The sequence below is a fragment of the Oncorhynchus gorbuscha genome, linkage group LG21 (assembly GCF_021184085.1).
Source record: "Oncorhynchus gorbuscha isolate QuinsamMale2020 ecotype Even-year linkage group LG21, OgorEven_v1.0, whole genome shotgun sequence".
In the NCBI taxonomy this organism is placed as follows: Eukaryota; Metazoa; Chordata; class Actinopteri; order Salmoniformes; family Salmonidae; genus Oncorhynchus; species Oncorhynchus gorbuscha.
Window position 1 is genome coordinate 43,888,960 of NC_060193.1, and position 9,577 is coordinate 43,898,536.

Here is a 9,577-nt window from a genome sequence, read left to right on the forward strand (position 1 = left end):
CTTGATGATAAGCTTGGAGGGTCCCATTGTGTTGAATGCTGAGCTATAGTCAATGAACATAATTATTACAAGGGTATGCCTCTTGTCCAGATGGGACAGGACAATGTGCAGTGTGGTGGCGATTGTATCGTCTTGTGGATCTTTTGGGGCGGTAAGCAAATTGAAGTGGGTCTAGGGTGACAGGTAAAGTGGAGGTGATATGATCCTTGAATAGTCTCTCAAAGTACTTCATGATGACAGAGGTGAGTGTTACGGGGCAATAGTAATTTAGTTCAATTACATTTGCTTTCTTAGGTACAGGGACATTTTGAAGCATGTGAGGACAACAGACTGGGATAGGGAGAAATGGAATATTTCTGTAAACACACCAGCCAGCGGGTCTGCGCATCCTCTGAGGACACGGCTAGGGATACCATCTGTGCCGGCAGCCTTGCGAAGGTTAATACGCTTAAATGTCTTACTCACGTTGGCCACGGAGAAGGAGAGCCCCCAGTCTTAGTTAGTGGGCCACGTCGGTGGCACTGTATTATCCTCAAAGCGAGCGAAAGGTGTCCAAAACGTAGCTGGTTTTCCTTTTATAAACCATGATTGTCTGTAGACCGTGCCATATACGTCTCGTGTCTGAGCCGTTGAACTGGGACTAAACTTTGTCCCTAGCCTGCTTGATTGATTTGCGGAAGGAATAACTATACTGCTTGTATTCTTCCATATTCCCAGTCTTCTTGCCCTGGTTAAATGTGGTGGTTTGAGCTTTCAGTTTTGCACGAATGCTCCCATCTATCCACGGTTTCTGGTTGGGGTAGGTTTTAATAGTCACAGTGGTACAACATCTCCTATGCACTTCCTGATAAACTCATTCACCGTATCGGTATATGTGTCTATATTTTTTCTGAAGCTACTCTGAGCATATCCCAGTCCACGTGATCAAAACAATCTTGAAGCTTGGATTCCGATTGACCAGACCAGCGTTGAATAGTCCTCACCACGGGTGCTTTGTGTTGGAGTTTCTGCCTATAGGAGGGGAGGAGCAAGATGGAATCGTGGTCCGATTTGCCAAATGGAGGGCGGGGGAGGGCCTTATATGCATTCTGGAATATAACAATGGTCGAGACTTTTAGCAGCGCGAGTACAACAATCAATATGTCGATAGAATTTCGGGAGCCTTTTCCTCAAATTTGCTTTGTTAAAATCCCCAGCTACAATAAATGCAGCCTCAGCATATGTAGTTTCCAGTTTGCATAAAGGCTGGCTAGTGAAGTTCTTTGAGGGCCATCGTGGTATCCGCTTGGGAGATAGAACGCTGTGACTATTATTGACGAAAATTGTCTTGGGAGATAGTACGTTCGGCATTTGATTGTGAGACATTCTAGGTCGGGTGAACAGAAGGATTTGAGTTCCTGTATGTTATCACAGTTACACCATAAGTCGTTCATCATAAAACATATACCTCCACCCTTCTGCTTCCCAGAGAGATGTTTGTTCCTGTCGGCGCGATGTACTGAAAACCCAACTGGCTTTACAGATTCAGACAGTATATCTCGAGAAAGCCATGTTCCGTGAAGCAGAGTATGTTACAATCCCTGGTGTCTCTCTGAAAAGCAACTCTCACCTTGAGCTCATCAATTTTATTATCCAGAGATTGTACAATTATCGAGTAAAATACTCGGGAGCGGTATCCTAAGTCGGACCAAAAGACTGCCTTGGGTACCTCTCCTCCGCCGGCGTTGTTTTGGGTCTGCCTCTGGAATAAGTTCAATTGCTCTGGAGAGAGCAAACCAAGGGTCCGCTCCAGGGAAGTTGTAATTCTGGAAGTTCTGGTGAGTTACCGCCGCTCTAATGTCCAATAGTTCTTCCTGGCTGTATGTAATAACACAAAACAATTCCTGAGCTAATAACAAACAATACACTGCAGAGTTACTTAAGAGCTTGTCGCGATGCTGCCATCTCCGTTCGGCGCCATCAAATCATTAAGACCAAAGGTAAGTAAAATGGGTCAAACACTGTCCTGTTTTACAGGATTCTCAGTTGTAATTTTCATGTACATATATGTCCGCAGACATGAGTCAGGCTTATGGTATGATGATGAGATATACCTGTCTGCGTCTTCAAAATTGAATATCCTCTTGGTCTATTGGTCAAGACATTGGTTTTTCCCTTTGATGACCAGGGTTCAGAACTCGCCGTGAGAGTGAAGCCCAACTGGGGGACTGTCACTCATGGGAGATGAATGTAGCGGACATGAGTCGGTTCATGGTCTTGTGATGAGGTAGCCTTGCCTGTAACTTCAAAATCAGTGTCACCCTCTGCCAAAGAGTAAAGTAAGCCTTGTCAGAGCTGAAATGGCACAAAGGCCATTGAGCCTATCTCCTGTTTCTGTAGAGTGAGACAGCGGATGTACAGTACAAGTACACCCCCTGGACAGGACTCTACCAAATACCTTACCACCAAACGCCGAGTGGTAAGCGGAGAGGCATCGGGTACCATTTTTGATGTCTTTGGTATGTATATCTTAGAGAGTGGCCAGGCTGATTCTCTGTGTTGTTTATGCTGCAGGTATTGGTGGAGTGGACAGCCTGACAGCACTGGAAGAGACCATAGTGACTGTGTGGAACTCAGACACTCAGACCCAGGGAAGTGGAATGTGAAATCATGTTCTGTTACATGAATCTGGATCTCTGAGAAATGCGATTGTGATAGGTACTCTCAGAGCCTGTATTACAACTGTTACAACTGCTGATCTTCATGTTCTCTGCCTGCACATTTTCAACCCAACCGACTAGTTCAGCTTACTACACTTGGTCTAATTTTCTTTAGCCTCTTATCCATCTACAGATCATATGTCTCAGCTAATTTACAATAACATCCACGGCAAAAAAAAGTACAAAGTTGAGGTTTTTCATCTGAAATTAATTGATAGGGTTACATTGTTAAACAACTGTTGGTGATGAAAGACGTTGCTGTAAATTTGCTCCAAATGATACAAATGATGCCATTGAGTTTCTAACCAAAATAGAGCAATATGCATGCGTTATCTGGATTTCAAAAGGGGCCTTGTAAGCCATCCTGCATATTCTGCCTAACTTCAGAAACTTAACACTTTTGGGGGATAAATATTGCACCAATCCTGTTAATAGAGACCTTGAAGAGTAGGAATATGTAAATAAATACTTACAATGTAAAAAAAAGCAATTTTGTTCAAATTGGTTGCTCTGGCTAGGGTTATGGTGTTTGGCTTGTTAATTAACGGCTTGTGTGCTGTGGTGCTCATACATCTATCCACTGAGAAAATTGACCAATATAATATAACAGACAGTTGCGAAAGCCAATGAGGAAATGATTCTGTCACTCCTCAACCACAGACACAAACACAAGCACAGCAGATAGACAAACATCCACACACACATAAGCACGCACCCACAGACACATGCACACACACACAGTTCAAACTTGGGGAACTCTAACTTTGTAAAAAAATGTGCTCAACCAGCAACACATTCAAGTTCATCTTTTCTATCGTTTTGGTACTATTTTCACAAGTATGTGGTACATTTTCACAACTCTCAGTAAAAAAAAAACATTCCAAACTGGTCACACTTGTATCGCCGCCAGTCTTTCATTCAAAACCTGTCATTGTGCATTCGTTTGCATTGTAAACATCTCTCACCGCACAACCATGGATTCAAAATACAAGTGTATTGTGAAATGTCATGATAACATTGGTGTAACCACCAAAACACAACATAATGATATCTTTTCAATTTAGTCGTTTTATATCTACCAGTTAATCCAATAGCAAACGATGCAAGATGGGTGTTTCAAATCGCCCTTAGAAATGTAATATGCTACAATACTGTAAATTATACCGTTTTCACATTAGGCAATAAACTTACAGTACCCCCCAAAATTGACAGAAAATCTATAACTTCCATAAAATCTATCCAATGTGTAATCAAAGGTGTGATCAATGAAGACATATTCTACAATCATTCATGCAAAAAAAAAAAACATTTGTAACATAGGTGTACTGTCTGTAATCAAATGTAACAAATGAAATGAATGAAACTAAAACATAACATTTAGCATTGCACCAAGCCTGTCTTGAGCATTTGGTCATAACTTCTAATCCACATCACAGTGAATGTCTTCATTGTTCATGCACCATGGGGAAACCTTTAGGCATGGCGAATCCAAGCTTGACATTGGTCTGCATTGACGTCATCGCATGCCTCATCCATGGCCAGAAGGAGGGTGGCACGCTCATGGGGATGGCGATCGTACACCTTCCACCCCCATGCTGATAAAAAAAACCCTCAATAGGATTTGAGGGAAGGAGAGCATGGGGGCAGGTATAGGGTCACGAATCGGGGATGGGCCCGACACCATGCCTGAACCACCTCTGCATGGTTGAACCTGACATTGTCCCACACAATAACATGACCCCGTCACCTTGACAGGCCTGCTCAATTACATTGATAAACACAATTAGGTGTGCAGCATTTTAGGACCCAAGTAATGGCCTACGTCCTACCACACCATCTTCAGAGATAGCTGGAGATGTTTCCTCCACGTTGTCCAGGTCACCTGTTGGCCCGATGGGGTTCTGCCCACGGCGCCGAGGTTTGGCCAGTTTTTGAAGCCTGCTTCATCAACAAAGATATTATTGTGATGGTTCACAGCAGCATCAAGCACAACCACCCTCTAAAAATATATTTTGGTTAGTTGTTTTTACAGAGTAGTTCCAATATGATATTGTGAAGTAGTATGTGCATCATATTCTAACAGTAATACAGTATATAGTGCTGTACTGCCCTTTGTCCTCTAGCTCTTTGATTTCTTCCTCTCCCTTGCTGTCTACCCTGCTCTACATTAAACATAATTGCAGATGTTCACACACCCTCTTTTATGGTGACCAATTGTGGTTACCACTATGTGAAATCAGTTAGCAATAACGAGTAGTCATTATGTATGAGTATCTTGTATCATACATGTCATTTAGATGTTTATACTTTACAAACACACATTTTATTTCTGTAGTTCTCAAAATCCATATATAGTAGACAAAACAGTTTAAAATCTATATGTTTACCAAACGGATAAGTGATTAACAACTAATTGCAGTTGGATTAAATTATGGTAAAATGTATTTAAACAAATAAGAAAATAATCATATGAAAAGTATTGTGAGCATTGCATTGTGAAAGGTAATTTCTTTATATGAAAGGTATTTCTAGATGAAACACTTATTAGGTTTGGTGAAAAAAATTCTGTTTGATTTTGTGTGGTGTACTTAGTCAATTGAAAATGTGCTTAAACTTTTGAAAAATAGTCTCTTTGAAGATCTGTTTTGAGTTTTGTACGAAGCATTGTGAAATTGAAAGTGTACCACATACTAGTCAAAATAGTACCAAAGCGATTTAAAAAAGGACTGTAATTTAATATTCATGTTTAGACACACAGTTACCATAATTTGTTCAGATGTGTTAATGTCCAAAAATTAACATACATTTGGGTAAACAAAATATTGGAAGTTCTTATTTGAGTTGTTAGTAGTAGGAATTTAAGGTGCCATTTTTTTTGTGCAAGAAGAGTTAAAATATTTTTCATGTACATTTTTTTTACAGTAATGCATCGATTTAAAATAGCACATTCTTTCTTTTCTTTTTTGCATTGTGTCGTATATGCGTGCATTCTTCAAAATCAATAAATCTATACAATTTGATTTATGATCTACATCATTATCTTGTCAGGTGTACTACTTTACTTACTGTACATCTACGGTAGGTGTTATAACTTACCGTCAGAGGGCGGTGCTGCATTCTTTATATCCCATGACGGACAAACTGACATCTACATGCGAAGCCACTGTGCACTAGACTTTGCACGTTTGATAAACTATTAAGATATTAAAAGATTTGAATCAATGTGGAATAGCACATATTGTTGTGTACTTATTATGATAGGATTAGCCTATGATATATATTTTTTTTAAACACAGAAATTTGGGAGGGATTTTTAAAATTTAAACCTCCTGCGTAACCATGCCATCCATGGTTCCTGAGTAAGTCAACTAAGGAACCATGGATTCCACATGTATTTTTTGATAACATTAAACGTTGAATCAACTCTCTCCACGTCGTTTGTCCGTCCTTGAACACTTCACTTCTTGCTGCAGTTTCTCTGTCCCGATTCGAGTGCATCGAGCTCTATTGGCCAAGTCATAGAAGGGGGAGACAGACGGGGAAAATTCCTCCGTGGTGCTCAGATTTCGCCAATCTAATTTTCCTCTCCTCCTTTGTCTCAGTCGGAACACTGCCGTCTCCCCTTTGCCTTTGGGTCATCACCCGCTAACATGGTACGTTTTGGAAAAAAGGAAGACATCGTTTTCATAAATACTTAGGTTTCTTCCGTTTTGCTATGTTTTGACTGTCAGGCTGTCACTGAAGCAACTGTATTATTTGTATTCTCCGCAGATGTTTCGAAGTGTCCTTTTGTGTCTACTAGTCGCAGTCGTTTGCTGTCATGCCGAGGTAAATGCTTTTTATTATTTAGATTTAAAAAAAATATACGCTCTAGAGGACAATTCGTCTGTTGACAAACAAAGGTTTTCCTTTTTTTCCCCAAAAATGTACTTTGTAATTATTTGGCTATTGTACATAATCCAACAGCAACGTGCTTGTCTGATTGGTCAATTTAACTTGGGACAGTCTGATGCGTGTATATGTTTATATTAAATAACTAAACACAGTCATTTAAAGAAGACAGAGTTCAGAAAAAGAAGAGGCGGAGCCTTGCACATCTGTCCAGCTTCAAAGATGTAATGTCAACATTCACTAAACCAGTGCCTTTGAGTGCATGTTGTGTGTACATTATGTGCCAATGAAATAGCAGCATATTCTAATTGGCTCCAAACCATCAGTATCTCTATGAATCGTCTTTATCATACAGACTCATATATTTCGGTGAACATCAGAAGATAATTAATGTGATGTCTGCCTTCCATTTATATCAAGCAAATCCTGATCACTGCTGTTGAATGATGTACTTCACTTCAGCATTGTTTTTTTGGGGGGAGGGGGGTTTTTCACCCCTGTTGCCAGTAAACTACTTCTGATTGGTTTCCATGCAGGAACAGTTGTTCACAGTTGTTTGTAGAGCCTGCCACTTTGGTCATTGACCTCCAGTGTAGTATTGCTGACATGTTGGTGGCTCTGGCTAGGTTCATGGCAGTTGTTAATGAACTGGTCTTGTGCTGTTGTGGCCAGAGAGGTGATTGATGGTCCCAGAGAAAATAGACCAATATAACAAACAATTGGGAAAGACAATGAGGATTTTTTTTTGTCGCACCTCAACCACACACACACACAAGCACTACAGTTAGGCAAGTGTGCACACACACATGCACAAGCGTAGACACACACACACACACACACACACACACACACACACACACACACACACACACACACACACACACACACACACACACACACACACACACACACACACACACACACACACACACACACACACACACACATACATACACTACCGGTCAAAAGTTTTAGAACACCTACTCATTGAAGGGTTTTTCTTTATTGTTACTATTTTCTACAGTGTAGAATAATAGTGAAGACATCAAAACTATGAAATAACACATGGAATCATTTAGTACCAAAAAAGTGTCAAACAAATATATTTCATATTCGATATTCTTCAAATAGCCACCATTTGCCTTGATGACAGCTTTGCACCCGCTTGGCATTCTCTCAACCAGCTTCACCTGGAATGCTTTTCCAACAGTCTTGAAGGAGTTCCCACATATGATGAACATTTGTTTGCTGCTTTTCAGGATAGGATAAGTAATCCATCTCACCCCCCCCCCCTTTAAGATTTAGATGCACTATTGTAAAGTGACTGTTCTACTGGATGTCATAAGGTGAATGCACCAATTTGTAAGTCGCTCTGGATAAGAGCGTCTGCTAAATGACTTAAATGTTAAATGTAAATGTTTCAATTACTCTGCGGGCCGACTCATCACAAACCATTTGAATTTGGTTGAGGTTGGGGGATTGTGGAGGCCAGTGCATCTGATGCAGCACTCAATCACTCCCCTTCTTGGTAAAATAGCCCTTACACAGCCTGGAGGTGTTTTGGGTCATTGTCCTGTTGAAAAACAAATGATAGTCCCCCAGAGCCCAGACCAGATGAGATGGCTTATCGCTGCAGAATGCTGTGGTAGCCATGCTGGTTAAGTGTGCCTTGAATTCTAAATAAATCACAGACAATGTCACCAGCAAAGCACCCCCACACTATAACAACTTCTCCTCCATGCTTTACGGTGGGAAATACACAGGCGGAGATCATCCGTTCACCCACACCTCGTCTCACAAAGACACGGCGGTTGAACCAAAAATCTCAAATTTGGACACCAGACCAAAGGACACATTTCCATAGGTCTAATGTCCAATGCTTGCGTTTCTTAGCCCATGCTTGTCCTTTAGTAGTGGTTGTCCTTTAGTAGTGGTTTCTTAGCAGCAATTCAACCATGACGCCTGATTCACGCAGTCTCGTCTGAACCGTTGATGTTAAGATCTGTCTGTTACTTGAACTCTGTGAAGCATTTATTTGGGCTGCAATCTGCAATTAACTCTAATTAACTTATCCTCTGCAGCAGAGGTAACTCAGCTTCTTCCATTCCTGTGACGGTCCTCATGAGAGCCAGTTTCATCATAGCATTTGATGGTTTTTGCGATTACACTTGAAGAAACTTTGAAAGTTCTTGAAATCCTCCGTATTGACTGACCTTCATGTCTTAAAGTAATGATGGACTGTCGTTTCTCTTTGCTTATTTGAGCTGTTCTTGCCATAATATGGACTTGGTCTTTTACCAAATAGGGCTATCTTCTGTATACCTTGTCACAACACAGCTGATTGGCTTAAACACATTAAGAAGGAAAGAAATTCCACACATTAACTTTTAAGAAGGCACACCTGTTAATTGAAATGCATTCCAGGAGACTACCTCATGAAGCTGGTTGAGAGAATGCCAAGAGTGTGCAAGCTGTCATCAAGGGAAAGGGTGGCTGCTTTGAAGAATCTCAAATATATTTGGATTTGTTTAACACTTTTTTGGTCTCTCCCTGTCTGGCATGTTTCCCCGAGCGAGAGAAGGAGAGCGAGAGAAAGAAAGGGAGAGAGAGAGAGAAGGAGACCAGCCAATTTCTAGCCCTATTAGGGGGGCAATTAGTCTCAAAATGTGGTCTGGATGACTGAAGCTGTGGCCTGGATGGCTGATAAGGAACACAGCACAAATGAGTGCATAACCGCCTACTGATAAACACAATCTTGTGGTGTAGAAAGGATATTTACAGCAAGGTTGTCTTGTATTAACAGAATGGTCTATAACTGTTTAGAACTGTACGTTTATTGGGTGCTAGTAGCGTGGCCCTATTCACCTGTGTGCTCTGCTTAAGAATGTCTTGTCCTAGAGTGTCTCCTCCTCCTCTAAACATCTGTCAGCCATTAGCTCACCCTCTCCGCCTGCACAGAGCAACACAGGAACACACCCGTTCTGCCA

At 41.1% G+C, this 9,577-nt stretch overlaps 1 pseudogene; it reads left to right on the plus strand.

Annotated features, from left to right (window-relative positions):
• The first annotated feature begins 6,103 nt into the window (after nucleotides 1-6,103).
• Nucleotides 6,104-9,577, plus strand: part of LOC124008371 — a 33,304-nt pseudogene continuing 29,830 nt past the window's right edge.